This window comes from Scyliorhinus torazame, chromosome 14, assembly GCF_047496885.1.
Source record: "Scyliorhinus torazame isolate Kashiwa2021f chromosome 14, sScyTor2.1, whole genome shotgun sequence".
In the NCBI taxonomy this organism is placed as follows: domain Eukaryota; kingdom Metazoa; phylum Chordata; class Chondrichthyes; order Carcharhiniformes; family Scyliorhinidae; genus Scyliorhinus; species Scyliorhinus torazame.
The window spans coordinates 131,614,194-131,636,177 of record NC_092720.1 but is presented as its reverse complement, the minus strand read 5'-3'; the positions used below and the strand labels follow the sequence as shown (position 1 = coordinate 131,636,177).

The 21,984-nt window shown below is 47.0% G+C and overlaps 1 long non-coding RNA gene across 1 annotated transcript; it reads right to left on the bottom strand.

Annotated features, from left to right (window-relative positions):
• Positions 1 to 6,640: 6,640 nt before the first annotated feature.
• Positions 6,641 to 12,402, bottom strand: LOC140390050 (uncharacterized). Its single transcript, XR_011934543.1, has 2 exons — positions 11,859 to 12,402; positions 6,641 to 7,882 (listed from the first exon to the last, which is right to left on the bottom strand). It is a non-coding gene; the product is annotated as an uncharacterized lncRNA (long non-coding RNA).
• Positions 12,403 to 21,984: the final 9,582 nt, after the last annotated feature.

Genomic DNA, 21,984 nt, shown 5'->3' with positions numbered 1-21,984 from the left:
CCCATCGGAGGCCCCCCCTGGTGAAGGAGCACCCCCCCCATCGGCCGCCTCCCGACCGTTCCCGCAGAGTTCCTGCCGGCAGCGACCAGGGGTGAGCGGCGTTGGCGGGACTCTGTCGTATCCGCGTGGCCGCTCGGCCCATCTGGGCCAGAGAATCGGCGGCCCCGCCGATTCCAGTGGTCTGCGGCCGGCGCCCGCCAAATGCACCGGCGCAAATGGCGCCGATTCTCCGCCCCTCGGAGAATTGTGCGCCAGCGTCGGGGCGTCATGGCGTGGTTGCGCCGATTCTCCGGTCTGGCGCGGGTCCCGGAGAATCGCCCCCTGTATCTTCTAGGTATCAAAAACTGAGAAGATTCAAGGGAAGATTTGTCTGAGATGCTCACAGTTATGAAGGTTCTTATGGAGTCAGTAGAGTGAAGGATTGCAGTAACTGAATCCTCTGCAATGCACTCTGGGCTACTGGCACTGCCGGGAAAGCTGATCTTCTGGACCAACAATGACAGAAAAGGGGCAAATGTTAAAACACCTGTCCCAGGCAGAGGAATCAAACAGAACTTGCATTACAAAATTGCGCATGATGCTTGTATGGTTGTGTGGATGTCTTTGTGAGAGTAAATTACAAGGAAAGCCAGACAAAAGAGATGCATGAGACTGACCTTGAGCTTGGAGGAGACTCGTGTTTTCAGCTTCTTGCAATCCCCCGATGCTCTTATTTACCTATTCAAAAGGCTTCTCCGTCTCAGGGCTCTTTTCTAGGCCAGCTTTATTCCCTGATGTTATGAAATAATTTTCTGATTTTCATGCTGCTGATTTCTGCTGTGGGGTGTTGGTTATAGTTCGGTATGTCTGAGGGGGTCTTCGCAGTCACACATAGGTTAACTGTAAGTCTTGATTGACTCAGAACTAATTACAAAGATAATGTGAAGGGTACAAGCTAGGATCTGTCCCGTGCTTGCTGGTACACACAGCTCTGTCCAACACTTGATTGGTCCTGGGTGCGGGTAATGGGCTCTCTTACATCATTTGTGGGCAATACTGTACTCAGTCCCACATTAACCTTATAAATACCAGGCCCTTATACTACACCTCCCTCCAAGTCTCAATTTAATGTATTAAATCATTATATTTGACCATACGTCTTAAATTATAGTCATCATACATTTACATTGTCATTACTACATTGTCACTATCCCATCTCCCCCCACCCCCCACCTCCTTGAATTCAAAGGGTCAGATGGTCTGGAGGCCTAATAACCCGTCTATATCGTGTTCGCACTGCTACTGGAGTGGTGGTTGGCTCTGATAGTGCTGGTTCTTTCTGTTGGTTTGGAGGTTGTTTCGGCATCATCGTACTTTTTCACCCTTTTCTTCCATTCCTTCATGTTGAACCACACTTGGGTCAGTTCGGCTATTGTGCTAGTCAGTGGTTGCTACGCAAACAGATTGCTTGTGGGGTGGATGATCAATGGGTACGTCTCCTTATTGCTTTTGCTGCTTCTTCCGTTTCATGTGGGTCGTCAAGACACATGTGGCAATTCACATTTCAACAGTGGAACCTTCAATCCCACTTGTTTTATAATTGTATTCAAATATTTGAGGACTTTCTTTCTTCCCAGTTGCTTTTCCAGCTTGTGAATCTTTTCATTCAGTTCAATTGCCCCTTAATTGGAATAAAGAATTGGGTTCTCGAAATTTACTTTTAAAAAGTCTTCATCAATGCCTTGCATTATGATTACTCCTCCCACAAGTTCACCAAACCAGTATAAAAAGGTATTGATCTGGACTTGTTCTGACTTTCGGTTCAGACATGGTGTACTCTGATATTCTCTTCTTGAAACACCAAATTTCCCATAAGATTTGACCCTTGGATAAGTTCTTCTGGATGAGTTGAATTATAATCCATGGTTAATGTTTTAGAAGTATAGGTTCTGCTTTAAGAGCTGTCAAAATTTCAAGATGGCATCACCCCTCTCTTTGAGACTAAGGGATTTCCTGCTCTTACTAGTTCCGCCAGGCTCCACTACAATGGCGATCGTGCTTAGCGTGCAATTTCTTTTTCAACAATATCTGTCTGTAATGGTCACCTGCAGCATTTCTATTTAAAGGCCCAACATAATAATAATAATAATCACTTTTTGTCACAAATAGGCTTCAATGAAGTTACTGTGAAAAGCCCCTAGTTGCCACATTCCGGCACCTGTTCGGGAAGACCGGTACGGGAATTGAACCTGCGCTGCTGGCCTTGTTCTGCATTACAAGCCAGCTGTTTAAACTACTGTGCTAAACCAGCCCCTGCAAATACTGATTTTTCTTTGCCGTTAGCTGGATTTAAAAAGTTACAATTTTGAAGTATTCAATGAATTATCTATTAAAAAAATTAGAGTGAGCTCAGACGCTACTTTTAAAGGTGCCGACTTGGGGATCAAATTTTCACTGATCGCTTTTTTTAAACTGCATATCTGAATCTAAAATTTAAAAAAATTAAATAGATTGAGCTGACCCTTGCTAGGTCTGCGATTCTGTGCTCTGGTATTTGAAGCTGGACTCTCAAAGGAGAGACAAAGGAGTCTTTTGCTACAGTAAGGAATTTTCATCTCTGCCTTCAGCTTCCATGTCCTTCTTTGGAGCATTTTCCTGACAATTTTTCCCCTGCGCCTCTGCTCAGGTCAGAATGTTTTGTTAAATCTTTTTCTTAGTCTTCCACAGTTTAGTTTTTCTCTGCATCTTCTGAGAGGTTTTGGGCTTTCTAACAAGCTGCCACCATGTGGTAGCTTTGACAGATTCCAGCATCCGCAAGTAATTTGCTTTTAGCATGTTGTCGGGTACTGGTGATAGTTTGGTAGGTGTGAAGATGTCTTCATAGACATGATGCACCATCAATTACACACGAGGCAAGTTGTAGAAAATGAAGTAATGGTTTTAATACTCTAAGATGTAGCCTGTCTGCTGCTGAACCCAGACTGGAGACAGGGCTACAGGTCAGTCAACTATATACAACACCCAGTGGGATGGAGCCATGGAAGAACAACAATATATAACACAGTGAGTAACAGCGCTGTAAGTAACAGTGGAACAACAGTGGAACAACAATAACAGTGGTTCACCACACGTCACATATAGATTAACTACAAGGATGGAATCTTATGGTCCACCATCAGGGTTTTTTTGATCCTGCCAAGGTTAATGGATTTTTGATTGACTTACTGAATTTTCCACACTGCCCCCCACTGCAATGGTGCTGGAATATTCCACCTTAAGTCTTTGACTTTTAGAACTATTTACAAATATACAGGATGCGTTTTAACAGCCAAAAATAGAGCACCGTTTTGGGCACGAATAGCGTCTGCAGTGCCAAGAACGACACCGCTATAAAATGGGACTCTGTTATTTATCTGGCCTCAGTCAGGAATGCCCTGCCGAGGCTGCACTCACTTCACTTCCTGAGCTTGTCAGCGCAGGACATTCTTAAATGCTGCCATGATCTCTTAACCCCCCCTCAAACTCAAACTCCCCACCGCTGCTTCTGCCCATCCCTCCTATGCCCTGTCTTAGGGGTCCTCAAGCACCCCACCTCTTAAGGGCAGGGCACCTTGGCCTGATCGCTGGCACAGGCAAACTGGCACCATGGTAGTGCCCCTGACATCCTGGAGTGCCAGGGTGGCAGTGCCAAGGTACTGGGCTGGCAGAGCCAAGACACCCTGGGAGTGCCAGTGCATCGCCCTGTCCAGAGATTGACCACCTGGGAGCTTCTGATAGCCTGAAAGACCCCATCCCTCCCGGTATCATTACACCTGGTCTACGTTTGTGTGGGCCAGTGACCTGTATTTTCCAGGTGGTCGGTGACCATCCTCCATTGATGGGGTGGTGGGGATACAATAGGAAAATAAGTTACATTGGGTATCTTTGGCTCCATGGTGATGCAACAGATGCTGGAACATAGGTCAACCCTCAGTGATGGCAGATATATGATACTACTGTTGATTAACCAGCCCACCTTACTGATCTGTTGTCCTTGAAGAGACAGAACTATTATTGACCATTGGGATTCTTCTCATTACAGATTGCTTATGTTGTGTTTACTATTCCAATGTTCTTCTGGTGGCATCCATCCTTATACCAGCCATAAACTTGAGTTCATCCAAATTCACACTTTGTATGATCACCATGTGCTTGGTGACTTACATTAGTTCCTGATTCAGCAAGACCTTGATCTCACTTGTGGTCACAATTCCCCTTATCCCTGTAGCCTCCTTCAGTCTCACAGACCTCTGCTATAGCTACCTCCTCCAATCCTGGCCTCATATACGTCCCTGATATCCACTGTTCTACCGTTGACAACAACCATGTAGGCCGGAAACTCTGCAATTCCTGCCCTAAACCTCTTTGCCTCTCCACGCCTCTTTCCCCTCCTCAAATATGCTCCCCAAAACCCATATATTTGACCGAGCGTTTGGTAATATCTTCCTATGTGCATCTTGGATTGTTACGGACATCGAGGAGTTGGCCCAACATTGCATGTAGTGCCAAGAGCACCAGAAACTGCCGGCAGTGGAACCGCTCCACCCATGGATACACAGATACATAGAAGGTAGGGGCAGGAGGAGGCCTTTTGGCCCTTCCCGCCTGCTCCGCCATTCATCGCGATCATGGCTGATCATCCAACTCAATAGCCTTATCCTGCTTTCTCCTCATAGCCTTTGATCCCATTCTCCACACGTGCTATATCCAGTCGCCTCTTGAATATATTCAATGATTTAACATCAACTACTTCCTGTGGTAATGAATTCCACAGGCTCACCACTCTTTGTGTGAAGAAATGTCTCCTCATCTCTGTCCAAAATGGTTTACCCTGAATCCTCAGACCATGGGAATGGCTGAGCCATATTGATTTTACCATTCCAGGAGTGACCATCTCCGCAGCCGCATTCCCGACGCCCCGGATCCCAGTTCCGGAGGTTCTTGCCCGGGCCTGTCCACCACTCGTACTGCCGCCTCGACTTCAGTTGCCACCGTTGCCCCCCGGTTGTGCCAGCTGTGGAGAGACCTGATTCGGATGTCGAGGACGCCAAGGTGTCAGAAGAGATGCAGCCCAGCTCCGATTCTGACGTTTTGCCACCGCCGAAGCCAGTCACACCAGCCCCCATGGCCACCTTGTGTTCGCCGGCCCCACCCAGGCGCTCCGCATGGAAAAGCCACTCCCTGTTTCGGTACTCGCATCTGCATGCCACACAGCCGGCCTCCGGATGCCATCCCCGGGCAAAGGAAATTAGGCTTTCCTCAGACCCATCCATGGGAATGGATGTTTCCCCGGACTTGTGGGGGTTGGAGTGTTATAACCCGTGTGGAGGTTACTGGACAAGGACTATCAGATTCCCCGTGACCTCCACAGAATATGAAACGGGTGTCGGGGTTTCCCACTTAACAAGGTGAAAACTCACCAGTATATAAACCTCGATCTGAGTACAGGTCATGAAGGGAGACCCTTTGGGGAATGGAGGTTAATGCACATCGAAATAAACCCAGTCTTTGTTTTCTACCTGCGTGTCAATGAGTGCTACTTTGGCGGATTCTGCAGCTGCCCTTTGCATTGTGAACCTAGATTGCCAGTATTGGGTGTCGTTTTGACCTTGGGTGACATCATAGACAAATCCAATCCTGCCCTTTTCCAATGCCCAAGTGGACTCAGTCTCCAGGTATATGTCACCAGGTAGCAGTCAGGAACAGACTCCTGGTAGGAGTCCCTAGCCGCCATCTCAGTAGGTGAAACTTTAGTTATTGACCATCTTGTTTTAAATATACATGTTGCTGTGACTTTGATCTATGTTCTTTTGACTTGGCTATAGTTCATATGCACCCACTCTCTGGCATTGCCCTAGTGAACTATGACATCCCTGTTTGAGACCCAGAGCGCTTTCGACAGAGGCATCCTAGCCATCTGCCTTTGAGCGACCTCTTAGGTGATCACCACAGAGCCTCGCTTGTCACAAACTGACCTTGTCTGGTTTGTATAGTTCGGTGCTATACCCACTGGTGTACATAATCCGGCAACCCATTCAAAGGCTCATTTTACCTTTTGTATAAGATGTTAAACCCAAGTCCTGTCTGCACTCAAATGGACGTAAGTAATACACAGCACTATTTGTTAAAGGGTCAGGCTGCTCTCCTCGGTCCCCTGGCCAAGTTTTAGCCCTCAACGGGCATTACTCAGACAGATTATCTGGTCGTTAGCACACTGTTGTTGTGGAATCTAGATGTGTATGTGGTAAACCACTGTATTGTATTGTACTGTTGTACTGTTACATGCCTGGACTTGTCCCTGTTGGGTCCGAACCACTGTAGTATATAACCTGTGTATTGTGGTAAACTGCCACTGTATTATGTGTAATGTGGTAAACTACTGCCTGCTGGCTCCACCGCCCCCCGGGCTCAGTATAAAGGTGGCTAAACTCCGCCGCTGCCTCAGTTCGGGATCCGAGGCCAGGAGGCTTTCTGTTTCGTTTATTAAAGCCTCAGTTATGTTCACCACTCGTCGTGTGTTCATTGATGGCATATCAGTGTACAAATTGTCATTTTGTACATTACAATAGTGACCACATTTCAAAAAATATCATTGACTGTGAAGCATTGAGACTTTGAAAGGTGCTATAGAAATGCAAGTGCTTTCATTATTTTTAAAGCAAGCTTTTTTGTTGGTCGTTACAAATTGCAGAATACAAAGACCAGTATTCCTACATTCCAAAAATGAAAACCCCCTCAGACAAAAGACAACGTCAATTATCGTTCTCTCTCCCTGTTGCGCTTCGCAGTGAACTGTGATTGACAGGTCAGAGTGTGAGCAGTATATAGATTTTAAAAAGTGATCACTTTAAATTCAATTTAGCAAACTTTTCATTTTGCTATCTTGAAAACCAAGTGGGGTTTAATCATAATTTTCACGGAAACTACTTATTTTAGCGATATCATTAATAATAAAAAAGATAATCTGGCTATAAATAATTAGGAAATTAATTTTAAAAAACCAATTGCTTAATTTATATCATTCTGCAAGTTTGCAAGTTTGCAAATTGATTTAGAAGGCTATTTATTAATTTTGAGATGTACTTATGCATTTCTGCATTCATTCTGAGATTGATCTATTCATTCTGAAATTGATATATTGACGTGATTTCTCATACCCCCAAGTGAACCAGTAGGTGAGACTTTAGTTATTGACCATCTCTGTTTAAATATACATGTCGCTGTGACTTTGATCCACGTTCTTTTGTTCTGGCTATCATTCATGTACACCCACCCTTTGGCATTGCCCTAGTGAACTATGATATCCCGGTTTGAGACCTAGAGCACTTTACACAGGGGTATCACAGCCTTTGGCCAAGGTCACAGCTGGTCTCTTTGGAGGCTCTTTGGCCATGTTGCAAGAGTGTACACAGTAAGATCCCAAGAAGCAATGTAAAATGATTGACCTCTTAATCTGTCATTAATGGTACTGGTTGAGAAAGGAATGTTCGCCAGGACAACGGCGGAGAACTCGCTTGCTCCTCCAACACAAAATGTCACCTCCCTTAACGATCACTTGATCCAGGAAGATGGTTCCGCAGCCTAATGCCCGATCCAAAGGACAGCACCTATGACAAGGTGATGAATTGCCAACCCAAATAACGCATTCAATTCTGCACAGGTGCTTTGACACGCAGAATTCTGATGGGGAGGTGAGGGTGACACTGAGTGAAGTCAGCATCCGCATTTCTGTGCTTTCAGGTTGCACCCCGTTGAGTTACAATGTTGTGTTTGCCATGTTGATCTCCTTTGTTTCCACTGTTCATATACTGGTCTCTCATGGCTCTGTGCAGGCAGAAAGGTAAGACTGGGGTCCCGACTGTCCCTTAACAAAAGCAGACAGAATTAAATGCGGTCGGAAGGAGAAAATATGAAATGGAAACAGACAATGTAAATGTACATGAAGAACAGAAGTATTAATTCTAGTAGTCGACAGAAAGATCCCACCAAAGCAATGAAAATAAATGAGTGAATCTATTGTCAATGGTATTGACCGAGGGAGGGATGTCAAGGCGGATTTGGGTAATGTGCAGAGGGAATAGAGTGGAGGAGAAAAGTAACTTTTGCTTAATTCACTCCTTGATTTGATTTATTGTCACTTAGGCAGTGCAGGATTAGCACCCATGTGGCACTGCCAGGGTGCCAGAGGGCAACCGCCTGGGGGTCTCCAATTCCCTGGGTGACCCCACAAGTGCCATTCCATCTGCTACCCGTTTGTGGGATTAATTCCCAGGGTCTCAGTAGATCCGGAGTGTCATGATATTCAAACACACACATCATGATAGATAGACCAACAGACCAAATAGCACACATAACGCGACAGCCAATCACAGACAAGAGCAGTCACAGTATAAGACAAGAAACACGACACCTGGTGGACAGTCCATCTGGAGACAAGGACAAGGACAGGACCTGATTAACAAGACACTCACACAGTCACCACGTGCTGAGTACCAAGACAGATCTGTAAATAACAAGTTGGAATAAAACTGCGTTATACCAATCGCAACCGTGTTGGTTCATCTGTACCTCAGAGCACCCAACACCACATGGAGTATGTATGTTAGAGTGAGACTAGCTGTCCCGCTCTAATAAGTAGATTTGCCAAATAGTGCTCCCGCCCACAATAGGCTGGACAGCCAGTGAGTATCAGATTTGTGGCAACAATAGGTGGGATTCAGATTGCGACTCTCGCAAGATCATGTTAGATCTTACGAGGCGTGGCAAGCCAGGTAGATCCCGGAAGATGTGTCTCTGACATATACTGGCCTCGCGGTCTTTTGGGGCAATGTGGCCGGTAGATCCATCCTTTGGTCACTTTTTCTAGGGAGTTTCTCTCCAGGCTACCCCACACTTAGAATTATTTTCATCACTGGGGAGCTGAACACTCCGGTGAGACTGGCTCCTCAGAAAGCGGGCCACCATTTTGAAAGGGTGCCCCAATTTCTAAGTGAGATTGAGGTGCCCCCACATCCCCCATCCATGGGTAATGTCACCCCCCCACGCACATAGGCACTACCTCACCCCCCCCAACTGAGAACTCCCCGTTATGGGGTCACTAAGGGCCCCCCTTTTCTGGCCTTCCCATGCCCCCTTTCGGGCCCTTCCCCTTCCTGAAATCCCACCCTTCACCCCACCCAACCTTCCGGAGGCCATTTCATATCCACCCTTCACCCTCCCCCCCCCCCCCCTCCCTCCCCCCCTCCCCCCCCCCCGCACACATTTTATATCCTGCACAACCCTCCTTTCATGGCTCCCTCAGGCCCTGGTCCTTGGCAATGCCCTTCAGGCACCCCGGACACCCTGGTACTACCACCCTGGCAACCTGGCAGTGCAACCTGGGGTACCTTGTCAGTGCCAGGGTGGCAATGCCAATGTGCCTGGGTGCCACAGGGAGAGCCAGGCCGACACACTACCTTGTCCCTGACCATCCAGGGCCTCCCACTGGCCTGGTAGACCCCCGTTTGTGTGGACCAGCACTAATCGGTGCTCGGCTGGGGTCTCCCTGTAGAGGCCGGCAGATGCCGCTAGCCAGTTAGATTCCACGTCAAAACTCACTTAAGCGGGCCAGATTGGGTCCAGCCCTTGTGGGCGGGAACCAGATCGCACTAGGTGGTACGGCTGTTGAGAAGCCTGGGGGAGGCCTCTCCCAGGACCTACCAGCCGTTGCGCGCCCTGTTCGGGCTGGACGCGGCCGGTAGATCGTGCCAATGGACTTCAGTGTGTTGAGAGCCAATGGAGCAGAAATGGAAAAACTCACCTTTGGGTTCAGAATAACTGAAGGAAAGATGGAATAGGTAAGAAAGAAGGTAAAGTTGCAGCAATGCTGAAGAAGAGACAACGCACTCCAGGGAGAATTAATGGAATAAAAAGTGGTTCAGGCAAAAAGTTAATTAAATAGATTATTACATTAGTGAGGTTGTACAACCACAGTTCTTCTTTAATCTCTGCCTGAAGGCAGAACTGAGAGACCGCACAGCGGCCTCCACCAGGGGAAGGGCAGTCCCAGATCTACCCCAACCAGAATAAGGAATGAATTTTGTGTTGTTTTTGGCCAGCCAACTGAGACAACTGGCCCCACCAAGGAGTACAAGTTGCTATGGCGATGTACACCGTTGTGTGCACATTGCAGTCCAGATCTTTGAATAGCGATGATGGAGGCTCCAACTTTCTTGACTTACATGGCTGGTCACGGAGCTATCCTGCTCTCTCCACTTACCACTGCTGAGTGTTGGAATGATATACAGGTTGATGGCCAACCTATTTGACTTTGTTATGAAAGCTTCAGGCCCGAATACAGCCACGCTACCCACTGTGCATCAAGACTTCCATTTGTAATGGACACGTAAGGGAGAAATGGAAAAAGAAATCACTAAACAGATAAGCAAGATAATGTCCTGGGAGATTTGAACTACCCACTCATTCAGTGAAGGAGTAAACAAAGAAACAGGAAGGGAATTTTTCATCCATGAGCAGGATTCCTTCCTCGAGGAATGTTTCACCTGCTGACAAGGAGAGAGATGTTGCTAAATCGCTTTTGGTGCAATGAAATAGATCTAGGAGATAAATTAAATGTGGCTGAATGCCCGGGATGTCGTGAACGTAAAGCAACAAGGTTTAAGATCCAAATGGAGACCCAAAGGTGAGAATCAGATTGCAATAAGAGAGATTTTTAAAAACAAGGAGCTAGCTGATAAGAGATTGAACTCGAGAAATTCACTGACAGGACACTGAGATGTGTTTCAACAGAGAAGATTGCAAAGTTGCAGAGTAAATAAAAAACGTTTTTGGGGAAAAAAGGGCGACGGCTTCAGGTTTCCGAATAATGTGTATCAATAGATGAGAAATCATCTAACATCGAAGGAAAGGCTAGGATATGGTCACGGTGTGTGGGAGGCAGAAAGCAGACTGTGCATCTGGCTGTTATAAAGGATGTGAGGTCTAGCTGATAAGGGCCACCTTCACTGGGCCAGGGGAGATACAATTCACCCCCATCTGTTAAAGGTTAGCATAACGGTGTTTGGCAGCTTAGCAGTGTGGATGGCCTGTTCTCAACCTGCCGTTGTTGGGGTGCCGCAGGGAGATTCCTAAACAAGATGTTAGGCTTCTTGAATATGTAAACAAAGTAGAAGCCAAGGGCGGGATTCTCCCGTACCAGGTGGGGCGGGGGGTCCTGGCGCCGAGGAGAGGCGTGAACCACTCCGGCTTAGGCCACCCCAAAGGTGCAGAATCCTCCGCACCTTCAGGGGCTAGGCCGGTGCCGGAGTGGTTTGCGCTACGCCGAGGGGGGGGGATCTTCTCCCCGTCGGCCATGGCAGAAGACCACAGCAGCCGACGCGGAAGGATAGAGTGCCCCCACGGCACAGGCCCGCCCGCGGATCGGTGGGCCCCGATCGCGGGCCAGGCCACCGTGGGGGCACCGCCCGGGGCCAGATCCCCCCGCGCCCCCTCGAGGACCCTGGAGGCCGCCCGTGCCGCCAGGTCCTGCCGGTAAGGACCTACTCTAATTTACGCCGGCGGGACTGGCCAAAAGCGGGCGGCCAGTCGGCCCATCGCGGGCCGGAGAATCGCCGGGGGGGCCGCGGCCGCCGACCGGCGAGGCGTGATTCCCGCCCCAGCCAAATCCCCAGCGCGGAGAATTCGGCAACCGGCGGGGGCGGGATTCACACCGCCCCCCCCGGCGATTCTCCGACCCGGTGGGGGGTCGGTGAATCCCACCCCATGTATCTACTGGAGCAGTGTTTTTCAAACTCTTTTGCCCGTGATCCATTTTTACCAACCAGCCATTCCTCAGGACGCACCCTGGCTGACCTTTGTGACCCAAGCCGGCTGATCTTCACGACTCCCGCCGGCTGACCCTTCGCGACTAACTCCAGCCAAACTTCACAGCCAATGCTGGCCGACCTTCGCGACCCAAGTTGGTCGACCATCACGATCCACGCTGCCCGATCATTGCGACCCACCATTTTTAGTTCAATGGGACAGGTGAGCCTGCTCGGTCCTCATGGTCTCACTTGCTTTGTTATTCAACATTACATTTCTGATCATGACTTCAGTTGATGATTTACTGCATCCATTGATACAAAATTAAGAGGTTTGTCCTCGAACTCGCCAGGCTTTGTCTCAAATGCCTTTGAAGTTTTGAGGATTTTAAACTTTCATTTGCCAGTTCCTCCCTGCTTATAACACACATGAACTTTGAATCCTGATTTGCAGCGGCACAATTAATAACTCACACCTCAAGTGATCATCTTTATGCTGCTTTGTTCCTGTTTTCAGCTTCTTCTTCATGGGTTGTTCACCAGGGGGCTTGGAGTTCACACCAGCCCTGCTGGCAGCTCCAAAATGAAGGAATCTCTCGTGCTTAGAACATGTGATGTCAGTGTACAGGGCACCTGACCTGCTCTCTGCTGCCACTCCAGGCAGGAAGACTCCAGCGATTAAAAAAAAAATCTGCTCCTGTATCAGCGCGCTGACGTCAGGAGGAGGCGTTCTGCCACGCTGGGCTCCTGACCTGCGCACTGCTGAGAGGGGGCACGCATGCGTGGAATGGCCGGCATTCTGAAAGCCGGTCGCGGCCGACAGTTTCAAAAGCCGGTCGGGCCGTTGGGCGCTACTTCCCGCGATCGGGAACGCCGCGATGCACGGCCCTGCGAACCTCCCAACACTTTGGGTCCACCACCCCGCCACGACTTAGGGTTCCTTAGAGACTCAATAGCTAGCAACCAAATTATTTTTTATGGGCAAGAAAACAACTTTCTGCAGGAGTGAGGCATTGCCACCACACCCCTTTGCCCCAAATTGCCCCCGTAATAATGTAATATGGTGCCTTATGGCAGGGGGACTAGAATATCAAATTTAAGAATTGAGAATCCAAGTAAAACATTAATAAGACCACACTAAGAGTGTTGTCAGCAGCTTCGGGACCACACTGTAAGAAGGAGGTGGAGGCAATAGAGAGGATATAGTGCAGGTTCAGCAGGATACGCCACCTGTTATGTTCTGCTGTTACACCTGAATATTGGCATAGGTGAACATTAATTTTAACCTCTGTGCTTTTTGTGTGTGTCTACATTGATGGAAGCTGTCATCGCTATTATACTGTGAACAAAGGGTGACATAGCCAGAGGCAGATTGACTGTTTGGAAATGTGTTGCAAACTGCAGCTTTGGCTTGAGACTTTTGGCATGCACAATGCATTTCTTTTTGCAGGCAATGCTCGGATAAAGTGACTGATCCTGCCGTGCCAGTCAAAAGCTCTGTTCAAAGGAAGCAGAAGATACTTTTTGCTAATATTGATAGGCTGATTTTTTTTGTTCAAATACCTCCATGACCATATCCCCTCTCACCCTCTTCATCTAGCCCTATAACTCCCAAAGGACTCTGTGTTCCTCCAATCCTGGCCCCTTGTGCACCCTCCCCCCTCCCCCACCACCGCCCCAACACCTCCCCCTCCACCCCCATTCCCTCTGTCCATCAAACCCTTTCCCCCAAAATACACATTGTTCATAACATTTTTACTAAAGTGCATTACAAAATATTCTGACACGAATATTACAGAAAGTGCAATAAGATTCAACCTGTCTCTATACAGCATATTCCGTTCTGAGGTGCTGACCCTATAGCTCAAGAACCTACAACAGACTAACTCCATAGAATGCGTCTAGTGCAGAAGGAGGCCATTCAGCCCATCAAGTCCACACTGACCCTCTGAAAGATCATCCAGCCTAGGCCCACTCCCCCCCGCCCTTTCCCCGTAATCCCACCTAACCTGCACATGTTTGGACTGTGAGAGGAAACCCACACAGACACGGGGCAATGTGCAAACTCTACACAGGCAGTCACCCTAGGCTGGAATTGAACCTGGGTCTCTGGCAGCAGTGATGACCACTGTGCCACGCCAATGGCACACATGTTGTCAAATTCTCTGGATTGGCGCAAAGACACAGTGGACCAGCAAGCAGTGGCAAAATTATGCCAGGCTTGGTATTTAAAAGCCCTGGAGTTCAAAGAAGATGAGAGACTGAGGGATGTGAGATGTGCCTTAGTTTTAAGGGTGTGTTGGGGGGAGGGGGGGTGCGGTGGTAGAGTTGTGGAGCAGTTGTTTCAGGAAAAATTGCTTAATCAAACCACAGCTATAAAAACCCATAGATGATTAAATTACTAAAATCAGGCGCCAAAGGTGTTTTAAATAAAGACAAAGTACTGCCGATGCTGAAAATCTGAAATAAAAACAGAAAATGCTGGAAAACTGGCATAATCTTTGGAGAGAGAAGCAGAGTTAATATATTGAGTCTGGATGACTCTTCTTCAGAACAGAACAGAGATAGAAATGTAATGAATTGTATAGTTGGAGAGGTGGGTGGAGGAAGTGGGCAGAGTAAAAGGAGAGGGATAGGTCGGAGAAAAGGAGAGATTAGTAAAGGTGTCATGGACATAAGAGGAGGGGAGCTAATGTGCCGTTAAGGACTGAAGAATGCTAATAGTGGCGAAAGGTAAGATAGCATACTGTGTTAATAGGAGAACAAAGGTTAGTGCTCATTGGGTGCAAAACTGGACACAAAAGACAGGTGACCATGTGGGACGGGGTGGGGTTGTGTTGGTGTAAGCCAAGGGAACCAAAAAACTAAACAGCAAATAAAGGGGAGTGTCAAGGTGGAGGGGAAAGGTCACAGTCTTAAGTTGTTAAACTCAATGTTGAATCCAAAAGGCCGTAACGCGCCTAATCAGAAGGCAAAGCGCTGTTCTGCCAGTTTGTTTGGGGATCGCTGGAATATTGCAGCAGGTCACGGATGGAAAAATGGGCATGAGAGCAAGGTGCTGAGTTCAAATGGCAAGCGACAGGACGGTCAGGGTCCTGCTTGCGGACGTAGTGAAGGTGTTCAACAAGGTGGCCACCCAGTCTGCGTTTAGTCTCCCCAATGTAGAGGAGACTGCATTGGGAGCAGCGAAAGGTGTCTTGAGTGGACAATTTGTAAAGTTGCCACTACACCTCCACCTGTCCACAAAGCACAAGTCAGGAGTGTAATTAAATACTCTCCACTTGCCTGGATGTGTGCAGATCCAACAACACTCAAGAAGCTCAATATCTTCCAGGAAAAAGCAGCCTGTTTGATTGCTCCCCCTTCCACAAACATTCAAACGCTCCACCACCGACGAACAGCGGTAGTCATGTGTATCATCTACAAGAATGTTCTTCAAAGTCGGGGGCGTGAACCGCGGGTGGGTCGCGGGCGGGTGTCGGGAGGGTCGCGGCACTCCCGATCGCGCAAATCCCCACGCAGCAGTCGGCTTTTCATAACGCCGGCTGCAAGCGGCCGCGAACATGTTTAAAAAAAAATGTGATGAAAAAATGCATGCGCAGTGCGGCCGCTATTTTGTTAAACGGTTGCAGCTTTTTGTTTCACAAGTTCTGTAGTGGTTTTTATTCATTTATTTTATTCATTTAATTTTTTTTTTCATTTATTTTATTCATTTTATTTTTTTTATAAGTTCGGGAGGGTTTTATTCATTTTTTTCATTTATTTTATTCATTTTAGTTTTTCTTACAAGTTCGGGGGGGTTTATTAATTTTTTTCATTTATTTTACTCATTTTTTTTTACAAGTTCGGGGGGGGTTTATTTGATAAAATTTTACATGAAAAAAATTCAGAACTTTGGACAGATGGAGACTCCATACTTTCCGACAGCAGAAGGCGTCACCTTCATCCAACAGGTTCCATTGGAGGAGCGCGTATGAGGGCCAAAGGGACCCAAAACCATTTCCTCCATTTTTGTCAGCAGCAAACAAGGTAAGAGAAAATGGTGGGTTGCGCAGGTCGTCCGGCGTGGGTCGCGAAGGGCGGCCGGCGTGGGTCGCGAAGGGCGGCCGGCGTGGGTCGGGAAGATCGGCCGGGTTGGGTCCCGAAGGTTGGCCGGTTGGAAAAAATGAGTCCCCGGGAAAAAAGTTTGAAGAACACTGATCTACAAGATGCACTGCAGTAATTCACTAAGGTTCCTCAGACATCAAGACCCAAGACCACTACCATCTAGAAGGACAGGAGCAGCAGATACCTTGGAACCCCATCGCCTGGAGGTTCCCATCCAAGTCACTCACAACCCTGACTTGGAAATATATCGCTGTTCCTTCATTGTCGCTGGTGCAACATCCTGGAACTCCCTCCCTAACAGCACAGTGGATGTACCTACACCTCAAGGGCTGCAGCAGTTCAAGAAGGCAACACACCACCACCTTCTCATGGGCAACTAGGGATTTGCAGTGAATGCTGGCCTAACCAGCAAAGCCTACATCCCGTAAATGAATTTTTAAAAAACCTGCTTTGCTTTGAGATGCAGATTGTATTTAAACGGGCACCAGGCAAATCAGATGTGTACAGTGCCCCACCATTAGTTAAGTTATTTTGACCATTGCTTCCCTGAAAGAGACTATACATAGGGGACAAATCAGTGGGGGCTGCGAGTGACTGCTGTGTGATCTAACCACAAACACCATTCCCAAAACACATATGTCGCCAATCTAGAGAAACAGCCAGAGCTCAGAATGCACCCATTTGGATCACTTTACCACAACAAGTAGCTAAGCAGTGACCTTGGAGAGACAGAACAGGTCAAATTTTATTACATTAATGGTTCAAATGCCACACCAAGCCCTAAATGCCAGGTCAGCCAGAAGCAATGCTGTGAGAGATCAGCAAAGTGTTGCAGCTATTGGAAATCTCACTTAAAGTCCCTGAGGGAGATTATGGATATATGTTTCTAATAGACTAACCACATGTGTACCAACAGACTGGTGTGTAAAGGGCTACAATGTGTTTGGAAAGAATGGACTGGAATAAACAATGTAGTGTGATGAGATTTGACCACAACGCTATGACAATGTAGGGAGATGGACAGATATGTAGGACGGGGCATTTGCAGATGAGGAGGAATTAGTGAGGAAATGTTTGAGGAAAATGGGGAAAAATAAATGTTGGAATGAGAGCTCCAGAGCGAGAGATGATATGAAGAGAGCGAGAGAGAGAGAGAAGGGAGAGTAGATGCTAGGGCTGAGAAGAATCACCTGTCAGTCTACACATCAGAAATATTGTGGACAATTTCTTTGGGCTTGGCACCTTATCTCAAAGACTATTTTGACCAGAAACATTAACCTTCGCTGTGCTCCAACCCAACTCATATCTCCTCATTTATAAATCCGCACAATGTCAACCTACCTAGTTTGTGCGATCTTTCTTAATCACCAAATAAAATTGGTCAAAAGTACATCAATTTCAGATAATCCAGTAAATATGTGACCTGCTCAGCTCTCCTTGCCCTTCATTTCCGATATAAATCAATGTGTGCACTGCCATCTGATGAAGCTGTGATGTTATATGAGCTTTATACTAAATTTTCAGATGCGTTGACATTAAGCTGGTGCTAAGGGCAGCAAGCCTTATATGGGAATGTATTGCCTTTTTTTGGTGTCAAATCTGCTGTGCTTGGGTCTAAGCCCCGGGACCATGCTTCAGTTAATTACCAGAGGTCCTGGGGCCAGAAGGTTAGGAAATGCCCTGGAGGTGCAGGGGGGTGGGGGGTGATCTCAGTGTCAGGGGAGTAGGCCAGTGGAAGGAGGGAGGGTTGGAGCTCCCAGATCCCTGAGGGCTGGGTACCCCAAAACTGAAGGAATCTTCATATTGAGGTACACCACACAGCCCCCCCCCCCTTCACTTTTTCTATTTGACACCCTGATTCAACAAGCACCCGTCAGTCTAAAAATTGAGGCTGTCCAGGGGAAAGCCTTTAAGGGGTATGGGCAGGCATCCCTTCTGAGGCCTTGTCTACCCTATCCTGAGATTACATCTGGGTCGCTGTGGAAACTGCCTGGGGGAGTTTAAAATTCTGGCCAAGGTGTTTCTCCGGAGCACAATCAGAATTATATTCAACAATAAGTTGCACAGGGAGATAAGGAGAGAGGTAGAGAGGCAGAAAAGATTTAGGGAGGAAAATCCAGATCTTTAGGCAGATGAACCTATGGCTGCCAATACTGGGATGCACAGGAGACCCGAATTGCGAGACAGCGGAGATCTTGGGGTTTTGTAGGTCTGGGTGGGATCACGGAGATGGGCGTGAGGCCTTGGAGGTGTTTTAACACCATTTTAACATTGAGGCATTGACAAACTTGAAGCCAATGCAAATCAGCAGCCAAGGGGATGGTGGGTGAACAGGAATTGATGCAACTTAGGCTAGGGCAGCAGAGTCTTAGATGAGTCCAAATTGTACGGAGTGTGGGAGGTAGGAGGCCAGCGAGAAGAGCATTTGAATAATCGATTCTGGAGGTAGCAAATGCCTGAATGAGGGTTTAAGCAGCAGATGAACTGAGGCATATGTGGAGATGGGCAAACTTATGAAGGTGGATGTAGGCAGGTCTTGGTGATGAAGTGGATATGTCATCAGAATCTCAGCTCGGGGTCAGATATGACAACAAAGGTGCAACAATCTGCTTCAGCCTCAAACATTTGCCAAGAAAAGGCTGAGAGAATGGAATTTCTGGCTGTCATCCCAATAGTTACAGGAATTTTCTGCTCATACAGTACTAGATGCCAACTGGGCAATATTTGATTTGATTTATTTATTGTCACATGTACCGAAGCACAGAGAAAAGTATTGTTCTGTGACCAAGGAAACGTACACAGTACGTACACAGTAGACAAAAAAGTAGATAGTTACAGTGAATGTAAGAAAGTACATAGTACATCGACAAACAAATAATCAGTTACAGTATGGAACAAGGGCAAAATAACAAAGCAAGTACAACATAAGCAAGAGCACATAGAACGTCGTGAATAGTGTCTTGGAGAGAACAGATCAGTCCAAGGGAGATTCATTGAGGAGTCTGGTAACTGTGGGGAAGAAGTTATTCCGAAGTCCAATAAGCCATATTGCAATCCTGGACCAGATCCCAACAGTTGCTAGGACAGTGGATAGCAACCCCAATATTATACTTTAATTTTGTAAGATTGTGAGGAAAGGATACCTTGCTCCATCAATCATTTCACGCAAAATAGGGATATAGTGAATTAATGGAAAACAAAATAGAGTCCCGTTGTAGGCACGTTTAGCCGGGTGCTTCCCAGTGCTGGCAGCATTGAGAATGACCCCACTGTGGCGTTCTTTGTATTGCTTAATTGAGGATGGTTGGTGTAGTGTTCACAAAGACTACATAATAGCTTGAACTTAAACAAAGCTATACATTTATTGACACTATGAATTTGGATTTGACACTTACTTCTAAATAATAGTTGATTGCTAACATATAAACTACACTCATCTACAACTTTACTGGCTCACTGGGAGTTCTTCCAGTGAGCCAGGGAAGACACAGCCAGAGTGAGACACAGCTAAGAGTGAGTTTGGGAATTTGAAGCTTGGTGGGAATTGAATTAAATTGAATTCCAATCGGTAAGACTATTCCTTTTTAAATTTCAGGTGTTTAAATTAATCTTGAATTGTGCAGTGAAGGTTAACAAGGGCTGCCCCACCCACTCACATAACTGGTTGGCAGTTAAGTGTCAGTTACCTGAATCTACTTTGATCTAAAAGCAGGCGGGGGAGGGGAGTCAACTCAGGCCAATTTAAAAGAGCAACTTGTAACTCACTCCCAGTGAGTTCTCCCAGTGAGCCTGAGAAGACACAGCCAGAGTGAGACAGCAAAGAGTGAGTTTGGGAATTCGAAGCTTGGGAGGAGGTGCTTTTTATCCTTGGTAAGTGACTGGTAAGTAGTTTTTCTGTTTTCTTTTTCTTTTCATTGGTATATTTATTTATTTTTTCTCCCTTTTTTTCTTCTTTATTTTTGGAATTGTAGTTGTTGAAGTTAACCGAAGTTTTAAGACATGGAAGGAGATTCTAGACCCGTGTCATGCTCCTCGTGTGCGATGTGGGAGCTCAGGGACACGTCCATTTTCACTGGCTCCTTCATGTGCAAGAAGTGTGTCCAGTTGCAGCTCCTGTTAGACCGCTTGACGGCTCTGGAGCTGCGGATGGACTCACTTTGGAGCATCCGCAATGCTGAGGACGTCGTGGATAGCACGTTTAGCGAGTTGGTCACACCGCAGGTGAAAGTTACTGAGGGAGATAGAAAATGGGTGACCAAAGACAGAGCAAGAGTAGGAAGGCAGTGCAGGTGCCCCCTGCGGTCATCTCCCTGCAAAACAGATATACCACTTTGGATACTGTTGAGGGATATGGCTCACCAGGGGAAGGCAGCAGCAGCAAGGTTCATGGCACTGTGGCTGGCTCTGCTGTGCAGCAGGGCAGGAAGAAGAATGGCAGGGCTATAGTGATAGGGGACTCAATCGTAAGGGGAATAGACAGGCAGTTCTGTGGACGCAATCGAGACTCCAGGATGGTATGTTGCCTCCCTGGTGCAAGGGTCAAGGATGTCTCGGAGCGGCTGCAGGACATTCTAGGGGGGGGGGGTGAAGTGCCAGCTGAATTGGTGCACATAGGCACCAATGATATAGGTAAAAACAAGGACGAGGTCCTACAAGCTGAATTCAGGGAGTTAGGAGTTAAACTAAAAAGTAGGACCTCAAAGGTAATAATCTCAGGATTGCTACCTGTGCCATGAGCTAGTCAGAGTAGGAATGTCAGGATAGATAGGATGAATGTGTGGCTCGAGAGATGGTGCAAGAGGGGGGGATTCAAATTCCTGGGGCATTGGAACCGGTTCTGGGGAGGTGGGACCAGTACAAACCGGATGGTCTGCACCTGGGCAGGACTGTAACCGATGTCCTAGGGGGGGGGGGGGGGTGTTTGCTAGAGCTGTTGGGGAGGGTTTAAACTAATGTGGCAGGGGGATGGGAACCAATGCAGGAAGCCGGAAAATAGTAAAACAGGGACAGAAACAAAAGGCAGTAAGGGGGAATATGTACGGCAGAGGAGCCATAGTCAAAAATCAAAAAGGGCGACAGTACACGGTACAGTGACTGAGGGGAGCTCAGTGAATAGGCTCAGTAATACTAAAAGGAATAAAACGGGAAGTAAAAACATAAATGGTAAGCAACGTGGCAGGTTGTTACATGAAGATATGAGTTCAACGACAAAGAAAATTAGGAGAAAAGTTAAGAGGAAATATAACTTAGGAGAGTTTACTGATCGAGGTGTTAAGATTCAAAACAGAGGTATAAAAGCCAACATAAGTGTACTTTACCTGAATGCTCATAGTATTCGGAATGAGGTAAATGAGTTGATTGCGCAAATCATCGTGAATGACTAGGGTTTAGTAGCCATTACTGAAACATGGTTAAAGGATGGTCACGGCTGGGAGTTAAATATCCAAGGGTATCAAACTATTCGGAAGGACAGAGTGGATGGTAAGGGAGGTGGTGTAGCACTGTTATTTAAGGATGATATCCGGGCAATAGTAAGGGATGACATCGGTGCTATGGAGGATAAGGTTGAATCCATTTGGGTGGAAATCAGGAATAGTAAGGTGAAAAATCACTGATAAATAGGAACATTATGGTGGGGCATGCAATAAACAAAGAAATAACTGATGCATGTAGAAATAGTACAGCAGTTATCATGGGGGATTTTAATCTACATGTCGATTGGTTAAACCAGGTCGGTCAAGGCAGCCTTGAGGAGGAGTTTATAGAATGTATCTGCGATAGTTTCCTAGAACAGTATGTAATGGAACCTACGAGGGAACAAGCCGTTCTAGATCTGGTCCTGTGTAATGAGACAGGATTGATGAATGATCTCATAGTTAAGGATCATCTCGGAAGGAGCGATCACAATATGGTGGAATTTAAAATACAGATGGAGGGTGAGAAGGTAAAATCAAGCACTAGTGTTTGGTGCTTAAACAAAGGAGAGAAGAGCTAGCTAAGGTAGACTGGGAGCAAAGACTTTATGGTGAAACAGTTGAGGAACAGTGGAGAATCTTCC